General features: G+C 42.3%; 1 protein-coding gene across 3 annotated transcripts in view; it reads right to left on the bottom strand.

Annotated features, from left to right (window-relative positions):
• NCALD (neurocalcin delta) overlaps positions 1 to 17922 on the bottom strand; it is a 302037-nt gene that overhangs the window by 53067 nt on the left and 231048 nt on the right. The window contains exon 1 of one of the 3 annotated variants that reach the window (XM_049773936.1): positions 14501 to 14613. The exons of the other annotated variants lie outside the window; for them this stretch is intronic. The gene's annotated coding sequence lies outside the window, so the exon portion shown is untranslated. Of the gene's footprint in view, positions 1 to 14500; positions 14614 to 17922 lie in introns of those variants that run through there. 3 annotated transcript variants of the gene reach the window in all.

The raw sequence follows: 17922 nt of genomic DNA, 5'->3' as shown, positions 1-17922 counted from the left end.
CTACTTTAGAATCAAGACGTGAATACTGGCCACACAAAGGTGCTGAAGACACACACTTCTCTGGGGTCATTCAGAAATGAGAAAGAGAACAAAGTGGTTGAGAAGGATAAATATACTTAAAGGGCCTTCAGGGGATTAATGGGAGGAAATGAAAATACAATTTGTACTTAAATAAATAATGTAAGGAAAAGAAACATCAAACACGGATGTCCAGAGTGAAGTTCAGTTTCATTGGTGCAGAGAGTGGGTCTGTTCAGTAAAATCTGGAAAGTTCTAGGACCTCTAGTTACATTTCCAGCCCACCCTTTTTTTTTTTCGTTTTGAAAGTTGCTTGTCAGTTGATGAATTATGTCCTAACAGATGATCCTTTTAATCTCACCTTTCCAGGAACCCATCCCCAAAGCTGGCATTAAAATTTGTTTATAAGCTCTTTCTCCTGCCAAAGATATTGGGTTTGGTTATTCGTGGTTTTTTTATTTTTTTATTTTTGGATCTTCATAAGATAGTAAGTAAGCTTTGCAAATTACATTAAGACATTTTTTGTTTCAAAACATTGATCTTCACTCTCGACATTTATTTTTTTTAATTGACAATTTGGTTCAATTGGCACCAATCATCTTGCATTAAAGAAATGGTTATTTGAAGTTCCAATTCTTAGTTTTGACTCAGAGTCCAGTTTCTATGGTTGAAGTAAAATGTAATATAATGTTTTTTTCATTTTGAAATATTAATAGGTTCATTTTTCAGTGTTAGATGATTGATGTTTAATTTTGTATGTTTTGGTTTTTGGGCCACACCCAGTGCTACTGAGGAATCACTTCTGGCAGTGCCGGGGATCGAATTCAGGTTGGCAGCATGCAAAGCAAATGTCCTACCCGTTGTACTATATCACTTCAGATCCAATTTTTTAAATTCTTTTAGGTTGCCCAAATGTTCTATCATAAACACAGATGAGTTCTATGCTTAAATTCCTTAAAATGAATGTCAAAAGAAGGCCCATCTCAGACCCTTTGGGTCTCTTTGCAGGACTGGTCTGACTTTTGACAAGCAAAGGGGTACAGTGAGTGAGGTTCTGCAGTGTATGCTCAAGACAAAGCACCTGCCTTACAAGCATAAGTCTGGCAGTTGGACCCTTTGTACCTTACATATGCTGAGCTTGGTTTTAGGGACTCGCAGCCTGAGGCTTCTGGCTCCATCGGGTCCTATAGTCTGGAATTATTGACTCCATTGGGTCCTGCAACACACAGCCAGCTTTGGGTGAATGCCATTACTTAAAGGTCAGTGTGCACTATGGTCTGGAATCAGACTCTTTGTGAATACTTGTGCAAGCACCACGACTAGAGTAATTGTGTGGGCAAAGCAGCTGACTAGGTGGACGTGTGACCCAAGCACGTGACAAAGGGCAGGGAAGGCCCAACTTCCAGTGCATATGGTTGAAGTGGCTGGCTTGAGATGCATGTTCAGCCCCATATCTCTGTTGTTTGTCTAAAATCTTTATGTCTTTGCACGGAACCTTTATATAAAATTTGCCTGCTTGTCTAAACCAAACACAGTCCCAATTATTTCTGAGCTTGTTAACTGGGGTTTCTGGAACTGAACAGTTTTGGCAAGAGAATGAACATCTGGGCCCGGAGAGATAGCACAGCGGTGTTTGCCTTGCAAGCAGCTGATCCAGAATCAAAGGTGGTTGGTTCGAATCCCGGTGTCCCATAGGGTCCCCCGTGCCTGCCAGGAGCTATTTCTGAGCAGACAGCCAGGAGTAACCCCTAAGCAACGCAGGGTGTGCCCCCCCCCCAAAAAAAAAATCCTCCCAGCCAGGATTTTCTGCTCCCTTCTAGAGCAGCGGCTATGATCTCTTGCTCTGTTCCTGGCCTTACACCCCTGGACTATTTCAAGGGTCAGAGGAGATGGGGGTGTGAAGGGGGCCTTCTGAAGAACCAGGGATTTCTTTGGCTTTGAATGCTGGAAGCTGACCAGCATTTCAGGAGGTGAGCATAGCAGTTGCTAATCCTAGTTACTCTGACCAAAATTTGGACCAGAGTTTATCTTGTTCTTAAAGAGCTTCTGGCTTTTGTGAAAACATTTTCTGAATATACCAGAAATATAGCTTCATCAATACCATAGCTTCCATGGCAAGTCCTCCTTCTTCCCCATTGCTGGGTTTGTGCAAGCCCCTGCTGAGGGTTCTGTGGCCATCCATCACAGAATAACTTCGGGGAAGGGTGTGTGGCAAAAGGTAGTTCACTCAGGGAATAGTCCTGTTCCAAACATATCCAGCTGCCAGAGAGACAGACAGTATAGTGGGTAGAGTGCTTGCTTGGCATGTGGCTGATACAGGGTTCCATCACATGGATCCCATATGATCTCTTGAGCTCTGCCAAGAAGGATCCCTAAGTACAGAGCCAGGAGAATGCTCTGAGCAGTACCAGGTATGGCTCTTTAAAATAAAAACACAAACAGGGCCAGAGCACAGCAGGTAGGGTGCTTGCCTTGCCCACTGTAGACCTACCAGGGTTCTAGCCCTGGCATTTCATATGGGCCCTGAGCCTGCTAGGAGTAATTCCTACACACAAGAGTAACCCCTGAGTATCCATCGGGTATGGCCCCAAAGCAAGCAAACCAACAAAATAACATAAAAACAAAACAAAACATACCCAACTGATCTCAGTCAGAGGAGTGAGTTATGGGTTGATTAAAGACCAACTTTCACCTTCCATTCAACACTGTGATGATTGTTTTCCACTTTAGAGAGAGGGAGAACTTTAAATGGCAGAACAAATGCCATTCCTAGGAGGGGTTGGATGCCAGAAAAGCAGACAACAGTAAGCTGTTGTAGCTATGTTAGCCTTAGTACTAATGGATAAGATCCGGAGCCTGAGCAGTGGTGCAGTGGGTAGGGCGTTTGTCTTGCATGAGGCTGACCTAGGCCAGACCATGGTTTCATCCCCCGGCATCTCATATGGTCCCCCAAGCCAGAAGCGAGTTCCGAGTGCATAGCCAGGAGTAACTAACCCCTGAGTGTCACCGAGTGTGGCCCCAAAACAAAAATAAAAACAAAAAGCCAAAAACAAAACAAACAAAAACCCAAGTTTTATGTCTCACTGGGAGATGAATGCATGCTCTTTATTTAGCTGCACAGCTATTATTTTTCAATGTCATCTTCCATTATATATAAATACTTTTTGCAGGTATAAGTTGTTGTGTATGTAAATATTTTGGGGGATTACTAAGTTATTCACCCTACCCTGATTGGTGATTGTGCCCTACCCTAGGGTGTGACCTGGCATTCTGCCCCCACCCTAGGGTAGTACCTGATTCTGCTTCCACCATTGGTTGGTATCTGATCCCACCATTGGGTGGTACCTGAATCTGGGGGATAAAAACAAGGGACTGTAGAAGGCCGAAGCTTTTTTGCTGGAACTGAGGTTGAGTCTTTGGACTTCAGTCTTGTCCACCGAATAAAGCTAATATTTCCACGAGCCTGACTGTCCACGAGCCTGACTGTGTGTGAGCTGTTTACCCGCCGTTTCACCTCAGAACCGTCAGCTAGACAGGGTGGCAGACGCGTGCTCCGAGCTGGAAGAGAAAGGCCTCATCCTCCATCCCTCCATCAGTCAACCTCTTCAGGGGCTGACTTGCAACATAAGTTACAATATTTTCTTTAAGAATGCAATCTTGGGCCCGGAGAGATAGCACAGCGGCGTTTGCCTTGCAAGCAGCCAATCTAGGACCAAAGGTGGTTGGTTTGAATCCCGGTGTCCCATATGGTCCCCCGTGCCTACCAGGAGCTATTTCTGAGCAGACAGCCAGGAGTAACCCCTGAGCACCGCCGGGTGTGGCTCAAAAACCAAAAGAAAAAAAAAAAAAGAATGCAATCTTGGGGCCAGAGAGATAGCATGGAGTTAGGGTGTTTGCTTTGCATGCTGAAGGACGGTGGTTCGAATCCTGGCATCCCATATGGTCCCCAAAGCCTGCCAGGAGCAATTTCTGAGCGTAGAGCCAGGAGTTACCCCTGAGCATTGCCGGGTGTGACCCTCCCCCCCAAAAAAAGAATGAAATCGTGGGCTGGAGAGATAGGACAGCAGGTAAGGCACTTGCTTTACACAGGGCAAGCATGGGTTCAGCATCCCAGTGGGTTTCCCCAAGCATCACCGCCAGAAGTAATTCTTAAGTGCAGAGCCAGTTGTAACCACTGAGTACCTTTGTGTGTGACCCTCCACCCCCCCCCAAAAAAAAACCCCAAATAAACAGAATAAATGGAGTTGTCCAGCTAGGCCATTCTGATAAGTCCCAAACGTGTGATATTACAAGTCAGTTTTCAATGATTTTGAATATAATCAGATATTCTTTTTTTTTTTTTTTTTTTTTTTTTTTTTTGTGGTTTTTGGGTCACACCCGGCAGTGCTCAGGGGTTATTCCTGGCTCCAGGCTCAGAAATTGCTCCTGGCAGGCACGGGAGACCATATATGGGACGCCGGGATCGAACCGATGACCTCCTGCATGAGAGGCAAACGCCTTACCTCCATGCTATCTCTCCGGCCCCGTAATAATCAGATATTCTTACACTTTACAATAAAGATTCTCTGGATGTAGTCTTCCACTAATGGCTTCATGACAAGATTTATCAGAGGTACATGGTCACATGGGCTCATTACGAATAATGATGGTACTTGCATAATCATTTGGGTTTTTACAAAAGACTACGACAGATCGGTTATGCTTTTGATTGGCCAGGGCTTTCTGTGAATGTGGCTTTGCTAAATAACTGTTGGTATTTTTTAAAGCTAGGCGGTATCCAGTTCTTTTCATAGATTATCACCCAGCTAATGTTAAAAGGCATATTATGCACACAGGACTGAGGTCAGAAGAGAGGTCATTTTTTATTTTGTTAACTACAAAAATAAACAACACTTGACACATTGAAAGATTTGAAAGAAGTTGTCTAAAACAAAATGAAACAGGGTTATAGCATATTTTAAAACCTTTTGACATCTGCACCCCCTGCTTCTGATACTCATCAATTTCCTCTATCAGGACAGATAATCCGTATTATTTTAAGTGGATTAATTTACGTCCTTTACAACTCCTCTTGAAGAGTCTATATTCCTTCCTCTTTTAATTCTATTTATCTAGTCTGCTGCCTATCCTTTCTTTTGTTTTCTTTCTTTCTTTCTTTCTTTCTTTCTTTCTTTCTTTCTTTCTTTCTTTCTTTCTTTCTTTCTTTCTTTCTTTCTTTCTTTCTTTCTTTCTTTCTTTCTTTCTTTCTTTCTTTCTTTCTTTCTTTCTTCTTCCTTCCATCCTTCCTTTCTCCTTTCTGTCTTTTTATTTCTCTCCTCACTCCTTTCTTCTTTCTTTTTCTCTTTCTTTCCTTCCTTCCTTTTCTTTCTTTCTCCTTTCTGTCTTTTTATTTCTCTCCTCCCTCCTTTCTTCTTTCTTTTTTCCTTCCTTCCTTCCTTCCTTCCTTCCTTCCTTCCTTCCTTCCTTCCTTCCTTCCTTCCTTCCTTCCTTCCTTCCTTCCTTTCTTTCTTTCTTTCTTTCTTTCTTTCTTTCTTCCTTTCTTTCTCTCCTTTCTTTTTCTTGGTTGAGGCCACAGCCAAGGCACTCAGGGGTTACTCCTGGCAGGCTCAGGGAACCATATGTGATGCTAGGGATGGGGGGCCCAGGATCAAACCCAGGTTGGTCGCATGCAAGGCAAACGCCCTACTGTTGTGCTATCGCTCTGGCCCCATCTCTTTTTCTTTCATCCTTTATTCCTCTGTCTTTCTCTTTCTTTTTGGCTTACACCTGGCTGTGCTCAGTGATAACTTCTAGTATTGTGCTAAAGGATCACTCCTGTTAGTGCTCAGGGGACCATATCAGGTTTTGAGAATTGAATCTAAGTCAGCCACATGCAAGACCAACACCCTGCCCTTTGTAATATCTCTCTGGTTCCTTTTATTACTATTATCAATCACAGATGTGTGGATTTCCTGTTTCTGTTACAGCACATACCATGATATTGCTTACTTCTGGACAATCCATTTACTTTTGGGATTCAAGTCAAATGCTCTTCAGCCATTAATGTCCCATTCACAGTTCCTGTCTTCTCAAAGATTTTTCTATCCTTCTTCAAGGAACTCATTTATCATCATTTACCAGAGGTTTATTGAGTACATACTACAATAGACATTATGAACATTATAACCTATAAGGAACCCAATGCTGGACCTTAACTGTACTGCTGTCCAGACTTCCCATCTGAACTCTCAAATACCAATCATGTCTGCTTACAGAAGCATTTATCAACCAGTTTGTCATGTGTCCCCAGGATAGTCCAAGGGGGTCATAGCATAAAACTAGGCCAACCAGTAGGATGGGGTAGGGGACACAGGAAGAAACCAGGTCAGAAAGGGACCACAATGGGAGAAAGCTTGAGAAACTCTTCTCTAGACTATTTAGATAGAATACCTTTGATGAGAAGCACTGAGCATCATTGATGAGGTGACTAGATCACATCCTCCAGATGTCTGTAGTAAGCAAAGTAGAAAAGCTTAACAGTTTTTAAGAAAAATCTTTTAATAAACTTTTCCAATTTGCCATGGGCTTAATCAACATTCAATGACTATATGAACAAGTGGTCAAATCCTCTAGCCTTCTAAAGGGAAGGTGGAAAGATGGGCAGAATAGGGGAGATGTAGAAGTGAAGTATTTGATTTCTCAGTAGTTGAGGAGACAAGTACCAAATGTCTGAGTATTCCCAGTGTTAAGTTGGACCAACACCTGAGACGCAAGCCAATGGGATGGGTGCCAATTGGGCAGCTTGTTCAAGAGAAAAAAGATTTGCTGAGTGAGCTAAATCTTACCTGACAAAAGGAATTCCCCTGCTTTACTATACACCATTAGAGCAGAAAAAAATAGTCTTAGAAGCATTGGAAAGGGGCCAGAAGAGAATGTCAAGGAGACAGCAGGGTCTAACAATAGAAAACAGGCAGCAGAGTAGACAGTGTAGGTGTAAGAGCAAGAGACAGAGCAGATAAGGAAAGCCTAAGGAGCAATGGCAAGAAAATGGCACAAGCTCTGTCTTCTACCTGGGGCTGTCTATAGAAAGACAGTAGTGAGGGGTGAACAGGGGAGAATCTACTAATCTCCTGTCCAGTTTCTGTGCAGCCTAGCCTTTCCAGGACACCTATAATTGAATGAATGAGGGTCGGTCCAGTTCTGAATTTCCACACGGGGATGTATTCCCAAATCTCATATGCATTTTCATTGTTAACTAAAATATATTTTTTCTCCAGGAAATTATTAGATACATAAGTCAAATCACTAGTGTTTCATGTATCTTTACCCAAGGTCTAACCACTGTACTGGGACTTCAATCATCTGCAAGAATCTCATATATTCCTTACTCTGGTTGCTTAAGGAATACTTCCAAATTTCTGGGCTTTACGATGATAACTCATAATTGGTTCATGAGTCTCCAGTTTAGTTTAGGGCTCGGCAGGGAGGAGATTCATCTGGTCCCCTTAAAGTTGATTTGATAACAGTAGGGAGGAAGTGCAAGTTTGGAAGCATGTAAAGATTGGTGTCAAATTGGATTATAATATCCCATGTTGCAAGTCAGCCCCTGAAGAGGTTGACTGATGGAGGGATGGAGGATGAGGTCTTTCCCCTTCAGCTCAGCACGCGTCTGCCACCCTGTCCAGCCGACGGTTCTGAGGTGAAACGGGTAAACAGCTCGCAGACAGTCAGGCTTGTGGAAATATTAGCTTTATTAGGTGGACAAGACTGAAGTCCAAAGACTCAGCCTCAGATCCAGCAAAAAGCCCCGGCCTTCCACAGACCCTTGTTTTTATCCCCCAGAATCAGGTACCACCCAATGGTGGGATCAGATACCAACCAATGGTGGAAGCAGAATCAGGTACTACCCTAGGGTGGGGGCAGAATGCCAGGTCACACCCTAGGGTAGGGCACAATCACCAATCAGGTTAGGGTGAGTAACATAGTAATCCCCTAAAATATTTACATACACAACATCCCATAACTCATTTTTATTTTGTTTTCAACAGCTTACATTTACGTGGGAACCTGAGTCCTCTCTCTATTCTTCTTCTCCTTACCTGAGCTTTCTCCTAACATGGTAGCTGGTCTCCAAGGGTAAATGTTACACATAGAAGAAACAAAGAATGAGCAGGAGCAAACAGAAATTGGAATTGTTTTAAATGATCCAGCCTTGGAAGTCACCTTGCAATGTTCCCACTGTACATTCATCAGTTGGGACAATCAAAAGGCTGTGTGGATTCAGGAGGTAGAGAAACAAATTCTTCCTCTTGATGAAGAGTGGCAAGATCTTCTAAGAGGAAGTGGGAGTAGATAAGATTTCATGGCCATTTTTGGAAAGTACAATCTGCCACTTCATATAGCACCACTTTTAAGAAAACACAATCTATTCCTCTTGGAAAGGAAGTATCACCGTGAACCACACTGCTCAGGAACCGAAATCCAACTCCCTAGATACTGTAAGACACTGGGCTAGCTGCTTAGATGTTCTGTGCTTCAGTTTCCTCATCTGTAAGCTGGAATAGAATCAAGAAGGGTGGCTCTATTCTCAGATGCCAGAACCACATTTTGCCCACCAGCAGCACGCTGTGTCTGGAAGCGCCTACAAATGAATACCCATGCTTTTTTGTAGTTACCATGATGAGTTGATTCCAAAGGCCACTGGGTGGGTATTAATCCAAGTGAGAAGACTGTGACTTAGATAACAACTTGCCCTACGTAACATCTGCAAAGGCTAGAGACAAGCTATGCCCGCAGCTGAGTTCCCAGAAGTAATCCCAAGATAACTCAAGAGCTAAGTCCTTCTTTCAAATCTGATTTGTGTGCAAGCAAGAACAAGAAAGATGGAATAGATATTTTGAAGGTTTCCATACTTTTATTTAGCCAGGATTCTCTTTTTATTAGTATTGGCCAGAAATGGGGTTGGGGTTAGGGAAATCTGGTTACTTGCCCAGTCACATATGATTCTAGGCAAGTCCCTTCGATGGTTAACCTGAAGTTATATGATGACAGGGGCCTTGCCTGTCTTGTTCATGGCTTGTTCATGTGGTATATCAGTAATACCAATTCCTGTTATATATAAGTACTGATATTGTGTACATGCCCAGCACCCATACTGACATGTAATAGGGATTCAAAATTGGTGGCCTATGTTAAAATCTGCAGACAACAATAGTCAAAAGCCCATGAAGTTTTGTAGATTCTCTTCACCTCTGAAGGGCCACATTAGGGTAGTGGTGCCCAAATGCTTAGCATGACACCCCTTCACTGATGCTCCCAGTTGTATGCATTGCCTGCAGGCTGCACCTGTCCCATGGTGAGGTGTGGGAAGGTGTAGGATGGGATAAATTTTGTGGGAGGCTATTTTTAAATTTTATCTCCAAGGATGTTGTAAATATGGTTGTCACAGAATTGGTCGTGGTTTTAGTTGCATGAATCATTTGGAAGTCTGTGGGAGTCAGCTGAGCAAACAGCCAAAGAATACAGCACTCTGGGTGGTATTTACCTCTAATGGGCAGACTTTGGCTTCATCAACAAAAGAAAGGAGGGCTAGACCATCTCTTTAAAATAGAGGCCTCCTGTTGAAGCAATGCCCACAGCTTTTGGTTTTTTTCCTAGGGTCATTGAGAAGAATTCTGGAAATACTGATAGTTCTCCCATTAGGACCTGGCAGCAACATGAATGTCTTTTAGACTAGGAATCAATTTCCTGAAAATCAACTACAGAGATTTGATATAATCAGAGAATACCAGCTTTTTTTTTTTTTTTTTTTTTTGGTTTTTGGGCCACACCCGTTAGACGCTCAGGGGTTACTCCTGGCTATGCGCTCAGAAATCGCCCCTGGCTTGGGGGGACCATATGGGACACCGGGGGATCGAACCGCGGTCCTTCCTTGGCTAGCGCTTGCAAGGCAGACACCTTACCTCCAGCGCCACCTTCCCGGCCCAGAATACCAGCTTTTTACCTTAGCATGAACTAAATTTTAAAGAGATGCTGTGGGGCTGGACTGATAGTACAGAAGGGAAGGGGTTTGCCTTGTACTCAGTCAACTGAGGTCTGGTCCTCCATACCCCATATGGTCCACAGCACCTATAAGGAGTGATCCCAGAGCACAGAGGCAGGAGTAATCCTTGAGCACACCTGGGTGTTCCCCCACCCCAAATAAAGAAAGCAAAAAATAAACAAACAAAAATGATGTTTCTAGTGAAATGTGTTTATAGAAACATGTCAAAAAACCGTGAGAGACAACAACAAGCAAATCAAACAGCCCTCAAGTTCACTGCAGAGATAAAAAGAACAGACTTGTCTTTTCTTGGGGAACATGGCTTCAATGAATTTAAGTGTTAAATCGATTATATGATTTTTCTATCAAATTCTTAATAAGCATAAATATTGATTGCTTCACTTTTCAAAACAATAAGAAATACTCTATTTTGGAAATACTATTTCTAGATAGATTTTCATTAGGGACACCAGGTAAGTAACACTGGATTTTATGAAAAATAATGGTCTCTTTCTGCTTGAATCAAAGAAGCCATCAAAGAAGCAAACAGGACAGGCTGGAGTTGAGACTTGTTGATTTTCTCCCAAGTTTCATGACCAAGTTTCTTTACCACAGGGACTTAAAGAGGCCTCCAAACAGGTGCTCTTTTCTCTTTCAGGAAAAAAAATGTTTTGAGAAGATCCTCTTTCATAATTCCCTCTGGGAACACGCAAGCACTCGCTAAGCTTCCATTTCAAATGTTAGGGATTTGGATGGAGTTGATATAACAGCTTGTGCGAAATGTCACGGCTCCGAGTTATCTTACGCAGGGGTAGCAGATGCTGAGGTAAGAGAAAGGCTGTCTTTGAGCCCTCAACGCAGCACCAGAGAAGCAGTGACGACGATGACATCAGCCAGTGAACAGCAAAAAGTTGCCTGGCTGTTGGAAGGGGGGGAGGGGATGAAATGAAGCAACATCTGCAAATTCCAAATAACACAGTGAGACAACTGCTTACATAAGTCACAGTAAAGGCTGATTGGATTCCATCTATATTGTTCTTTTTTGTTTGTTTTTTGGGTCACACCCGGCGGTGGTCAGGGGTTACTCCTGGCTGTCTGCTCAGAAATAGCTCCTGGCAGGCACGGGGGACCCTATGGGACACCGGGATTCGAACCAACCACCTTTGGTCCTGGATCGGCTGCTTGCAAGGCAAACGCCGCTGTGCTATCTCTCCGGGCCCTATATTGTTCTTAAACATCCAATATATTCAATTATGGTCTGCATTCAGGTATTTTGGGCAGTGTCTCTCTCACTTCATTTTCAGTGGCCTCTCTCTAAGAGACCGAAGTGCTAGACTGAGCCGCAGAAATTTCCATTACAATGTGAGGACTCAGGCAAGCAAAGCTTTACGTTAAAATGGAAACATAAGTTATTTAACATACCTTTAGAACGGTGTGAGCACAGAAAATACCTTTTGATTATTCTTTCAGCTGCTCTCAATGTAACATCCTGCCTTCTGAGTTTCAGTAGTTATTTTTCTCAAGTGGATAAAGGCCCCTTTGTAAATAGCTCTAGTCTTACTTCCAGTGGTCTAGGGTTTGAACTTGCATAACTTTCCTTAACACTCTTGAGTTTTTCCTCTTAACTCCTATCTAATCAGGTGAGTTTCTTAATCCAGGTAACATGAAACTGCTTATGGATTTCAAAAGTGAAAATAAAAGCAACGTATAGCTTAGAAGCTCTATAATCCCTACCCCCTCTCATAACAGAAACTGGACAATACTGTAAAATTTACACACTCAGGGAAGAAAGTCAGATACTATGGATTCACATGTAGAAATGGCGGTACAAATTTTGCCCCATGCAGCTCTGCCCTTTGGCATTATGAATTTGCAATATCCATCCCTTATCTTCAGGGTGGCGACAATTCAAAGGACTCTCTGGGGACTTAGGAAAAACACGACATCTTTAGTCTAACCTCCAAGCGAAACTTAGTCATTCTTTTCATGAAAAAGTAGATCACACCACAATACTGGTGATTCTGTGGCCAAGAGAAGTCACAGATTTTCTCATAATTAGGATAGTCTTTGGAGGAATTTCCAAATATTTCATCACCTTGGAAGTTTTTAATACCTGGGTTGTATTATTTAAAACACTGAATTATCAACAAAGCACATGCTACAAGTTTTAAAACATATGACCAATGCATTTTAATAAAAGTTACCTCAGTAATTTCCTATACATATTTATACATTTGAAAACAATAAGACACGTCCACAGACTGGTTTTTTGCACACACACACACACACACACACACACACACACACACACATATACAAACACACACACCCCCCCAAATACCAGCCAGAGTTGCCAGTCCCATAGCATTTCAAAGGTTAAAAAAAAAAAATCCCTGAACTAATCCATGAAGGCTTTAATAACACAACATCCAGATGTCTAGGGTAAATCAGTCTCTGCTAGGATCTTCTGAAGCGGAAACAAACTTGACCTTGAAATCCACATAGTCGCATTGCTTTAAATAGATGTCTCTGATGAGAGTCATTTTTTCCCCTTATTTGCACTAAAGAAGAAACCTGTAGATTCTAGAGCAATTCTGCCTGCATCTCTGAGGTTGCTTTCTTGCAAAGAGACTCTAACATTGTGGACCATTAGCACAAACTGGTTCTCCTCTATTTCATAGCATAAACATCAAAGAGAGAGAACTTCTAACTTGACAGCATCTCTGATACCTTCCCGCAGGTACCTTCCCTGGCCCAGTTGAAACATTGCATAGCAATTACCATATTCCTAGGGGTTTGAGGAATATGGCCTGTGAATTCCAATTTTAAAGTGAATTAAAGGATGCCTTGGGAGACATGCCTTGATGGGTAAGCACATTAGACTTTTTGGAAAACCCTCTATGGAGACTGTAGCCAAAAATAAGCTATTGCATGCTAGCAAGTTAAATGAATACATGCTATAGGGAAATCATTGATGGCCCACAATTATTCACTTAGCTGAAGATGCTCAGAATTCTCATCTCCAAGAGCATACGAAATACATCAAAACTGAGAAACTACTAAGAAACACAATTAGGAATAACATTCTTGCATAAAATAGAGATGCAATTTACAGACCACCCAACATTTTTTTTCATATATATAGCCAAACAATCATTTTCTATGATTCAAAATACTGGGCATATTACAAGTGCTGCTCTAAAATGGTCCTCATTTCTGTTTATCTCTCAAATGTAGAAACCTGGTTCTAAATCAAAGTGTTCTTTAGCTTCAATCTGAGTCTATTCTTTGAACTCTTTGTCATAAAATGATTCAACATGCATGCAATGATAAAAAGTCCAAAACTGTTAAACTTAGAAAGAAAAGGAATACGGCAATGCAAAGAAAATATTTTACGCTGTAGAGGGTCGATGGGATAAAGAGATTTATATTTAAAAGATCTTGCTAGCCACAGTTATTAAATTACTCATTCAAGATCTAGAGCAGTTTTTTTTTGTGTGTGTGTGTGTGTCTATTTATATCTATGTTAAATCCAAGTAGATATACCAGTGATGCGTGCAGTTTCGGGGCTATTGTTTTTATCTCTAGTTAATTCATCCAACTTTAAAATGTAATTAAAAAGACATATTCTGTGAGTCCTTATTCAGGACCATCTAATGCCATTTCCTCCACAGCTCAATATTTAGAAGACCCTGAAAAATCTGCTCTCACAACCAAAAGCCAAAGGCATGGATGCACACACAAGATCCCAACTCTACTTCCTTGGCATATTCCAGAATATTTTTCTCTAAACAGGAAGCTGTTGACAATTTCCCTTGGTATTTTCAAAATACCTAATTACCAAAAAAAAAAAAAAAAAAAAAAAAAAGGCCCAACTTTTGTTTCAAAATGTAAGGTTCTCTCTCCCACGGTGCCACTGTTGCTCATAAAGAATGCTGCAAACAAGATAGAAACCGAATTCCCAAGGATCTCAGGTCGACTCAGATTGAGAGTTGCAAGTGAAAGAAAGAAAAGGGGGGGGGGGGTGAAGCAAAACCGAAGTGAACAACCCAGTAAGCTCTGTTGGAGTTTGCAAACCCAAGATCAAGCTGGAGGAGCAGAGGATTCCTGGCACTGAGCAGGGACACGCTGGCTGGAACTGCAAATAATGTCACGTTAGCAAGTGTTGAGCAAGAGAAGAGTCTCTGAGTTTAACCTCCTTTGCAGAACATCTCTCTCTCTCTCCCTGGGACCAAGTTCTCCCTTGAACTGCATACGAAATGAGCAACTAGAAGTGGTTTCTCATTTTCAACTTCCACCCCCCCCCCCCCAAAATACTCCTGGAGATAAACTTGTAGGAGGCAGAAGAGGGGTGAAAACTGCAGGGATAGCTTGAAAAAAGAAAAGAAAAGAAAACCAAACAAACGAACAAAGAAAAAAACCTCAACCTATTCACTAGTGCAGGAAATGCAAAGGCATTACCTCCCTTGAAGAAATGCAGAATTCAACAGTCCATGCTCAGGAGCTCCTGAGAAGCAGCAGCGGCAGCGGTCGGCAGCATCCACAGCTTCTCCCTCTACTGACTGTGGACTCAGCCGCAGACTCAGCCTCCGGCCTGACGTCACAGGCCCTGTCACATGGCCAGATGAAAGCCAAGAGAGTATTGGTTGTCGTAGCAACCACAGAAAAGCTCTGAAATTATTTCAATAGGTCATCTGTCACTGGGGTGTGTGTGTGTGTGTGTGTGTGTGTGTGTGTGTGTGTGTGTGTGTGTGTGTGGTGTGCACACTCAGTCATCACTGACGGGGGGGCCCCCCAACAACCTGAATCCTCAAGAAGTTGAACCTCAAGAATGCCCACAACTTTTTTGCAGTTTGCTTTTTGCAGCCACTTGCAGAGAAATACAGGGCTCCCCAAGCCCTCTCTCTTCCTCTTCCTCTTCCCCTCTCTTCCTTTCTCTCCCCCCCTCTTTCTTTCTCTGTCTCTCTGTCTCTCTGTCTCTGCCTCTCTCTCTGTCTCTCTCTCTCTCTCTCTCTCTCTCTCTCTCTCTCTCTTTCTCTCCTCTCTCAATCTGGAGGAAAGAATCTGGAAGATTCTTTACGGAGTTGGCAGAGAAAGTGAAATCTGTTTGTAAGCACATGGGTAACTACAGTTTCTGGGACTTGGAAGCAAAAAGATGTGTTTGGGGGCCATAGTCATCGGTGCTCAGGGCTTAATTCTTGGCTCACTGCTGGTGGTACTTAGGGGACCATATGTAGTATGTAGATGAAACTAGGTCTGTTGGATACAAAGCAATTAATTACCTTACCTGCTATTTATCTCTCTGGCCCAGAAAAGAGATTTTATTTTTAAAAGCAAAACCAAAGCTATGTCTAAAAAGAAAAAAGAAAGAAAAAGAGAGTCAGAGAGAGAGAGAGAGAGAGAGAGAGAGAGAGAGAGAGGTAAAATATCTGCCCCAGAGTCAGGTTAGGGGCCAGAAAAGAGATTTTATTTTTAAAAGCAAAACCAAAGCTATGTCTAAAAAGAAAAAAGAAAGAAAAAGAGAGTCAGAGAGAGAGAGAGAGAGAGAGAGAGAGAGAGAGAGAGAGAGAGAGAGAGAGAGAGAGAGAGAGGTAAAATATCTGCCCCAGAGTCAGGTTAGGGGAGCTGGGAGGGAAACTGTGACATCAATGGTGGGAAATGGGCCCTGATGAAGGGTGGTATGCATTGTATGACTGAAACTCTATCATGAACAACTTTGTAAACATGGTGTTTAAATAAAATATTTAATTAACTAAAGAAAGAGACATATTTAAGTCAAAACAAAACAAAAAATAACACTGGATTGGAATCCATATCAAGGGCAGGCCAGGAAGAGGGTTCAAAGGGGTGAAGGAAGCAGGAATTTGCATAATTTGCAGGAAGCACCCTCTGAATTTTCTCTGGGAACCACATGACTCCTTGAGCACTGCTAGGAGAAAGCAACCCCTAAGTACTATGCCAAGAGCAGCGCCAAACACCACTGGATATGCCCCCATTGCAAGCAAAACAACAACAAAATATGCATTTATATTCCATTTTAGTGAAGGAAGAAAAATTAGGTCTTAATGAAGCAGAGGTAAGGGAACTGAACACCAGGTCAGACATCCATTGAGGAGAGGAGTATTGATGACTTGACTTGGGTTCTCATTTTCTGTGAAATGGGGTAAATGCATCAGCATCTGGGTTCCACAATAGCACAGTCAGGGCCTTTCACCCCTTTCTGGACCTATACTTTGTGGTCATCATTGAGATCCCAAATCCTCTTCTCCTGAATTCTCCTGTCCAAGCCATTGTGGGGTTCAGAGTTGTCCCCCAAAACAAAGTTCCCCAAAAAACAAAGTTCAGAATAAGTTAAGGTTTGCAGACCGAAAGGATCCTACTCTTTGTTTTCTTTCTTCTTTCTTTCTTTCTTTCTTTCTTTCTTTCTTTCTTTCTTTCTTTCTTTCTTTCTTTCTTTCTTTCTTTCTTTCTTTCTTTCTTTCTTTCTTTCTTTCTTTCTTTCTTTCTTTCTTTCTTTCTTTCTTCTCTTTCTTTCTTCCTCCCTCCCTCCCTCCCTCCCTTCCTTCCTTCCTTCCTTCCTCCTTCCCTCCCTCCCTCCCTCCCTCCCTCCTTTCTTTTTTCTTTCTTCTTTCTTTCTTTCTTTCTTTCTTTCTTTCTTTCTTTCTTTCTTTCTTTCTTTCTTTCTTTCTTTCTTTCTTTCTTTCTTTCTTTCTTCCTCCTTCCTTCATTCCTTCCTTCCTTCCTTCCTTCCTTCCTTCCTTCCTTCCTTCCTTCCTTCCTTCCTTCTTTCTTTCTTTCTTTCTTTCTTTCTTTCTTTTTCTTTCATAGGATGCAGAAGTGCTCTGCACTCTAGTGGCAATGTTTCATGTGCAACTGGGCTCAGGTGGGCAAAGAGCTCACACTCACTGTCTCGCCTCTCCAGCTGTGGAGGTGTTTGTGTGTCCTTCCGTTGTGGTGTGTCTGAACCCACCAAGCATTTGAAGGCAGCCTCAAGCTTTCCTCTTGACTTCTTTTATGTTGTCTAAATTCATTTCCTTTAGGACCACCATCACTTCTAATTCTGCACACATACTAATTTCCTTGTGCATGGTCCTGCTTAATTAACAGGAAACCAATTAAATGGAATTAAGTGAGACCCACAGGAAGGCACTTTGGAATACAGTCAAAAGGTGGGTTCCCACTCTGAGTGCTAAGGGTAATGCTTGCACAAGGCAAGGCAGAGATGCCCTCACCCCAAGACCCAGAATCTGTGTCTACTAGAATCTTTAGGGTTTCTTTTCTGGTTCTTTTAAACAAATGACCAGAAAAGTGGCTTTGGGGGGGGCTAAGAAATGGATATGAATGCTAAGCTGGTATGACTATTGGTCAGCATAATAGAAATTTCTCCAGTAAGAGTTGGTCATTGCTAAGCAATAAGACTAATAATGTCCAAACTATTGCCCACAGAACCTTCCTATTGTATCTTTTATCTCTACATGGGAGCACAAGTTTCAAATTTAGTTTGAAAAGTTTTTTCTCCCAAGCTATTAGCTCCTGAGCTGCAAAAATCAAACTGAATTGGAAAGGTATGGTAAACACTTCCTTTTTTGGGTTTTGCTTAAAGGCAGCTGGGAGTATACCTGTTTACACAAAGACAATTGGCTCACTGAATTGAGCCTCTATCTAAGTGGCTCAGGATGCCTCACCAGCCACAGATCCACCTCCCTAAGTTGCAGTTTGTTTTAGTTCTAATTCTGGGTGTTTTTGTTGTGGCTGCTGGCTGTTCAGAAGGGAGAAAATTTTATGAATGAGAGTAGTGGGGAGAGAGGAGAGAAAACAATGCAGGGAAAGAGTTCTGGACCCCGCATTCTTGGAGTTGCCTGCTCTCCCACCCTTGCAACCAC

The sequence above is a fragment of the Suncus etruscus genome, chromosome 5, assembly GCF_024139225.1.
Source record: "Suncus etruscus isolate mSunEtr1 chromosome 5, mSunEtr1.pri.cur, whole genome shotgun sequence".
In the NCBI taxonomy this organism is placed as follows: Eukaryota; Metazoa; Chordata; class Mammalia; order Eulipotyphla; family Soricidae; genus Suncus; species Suncus etruscus.
This window is presented reverse-complemented; position numbering and strand designations above follow the sequence as displayed.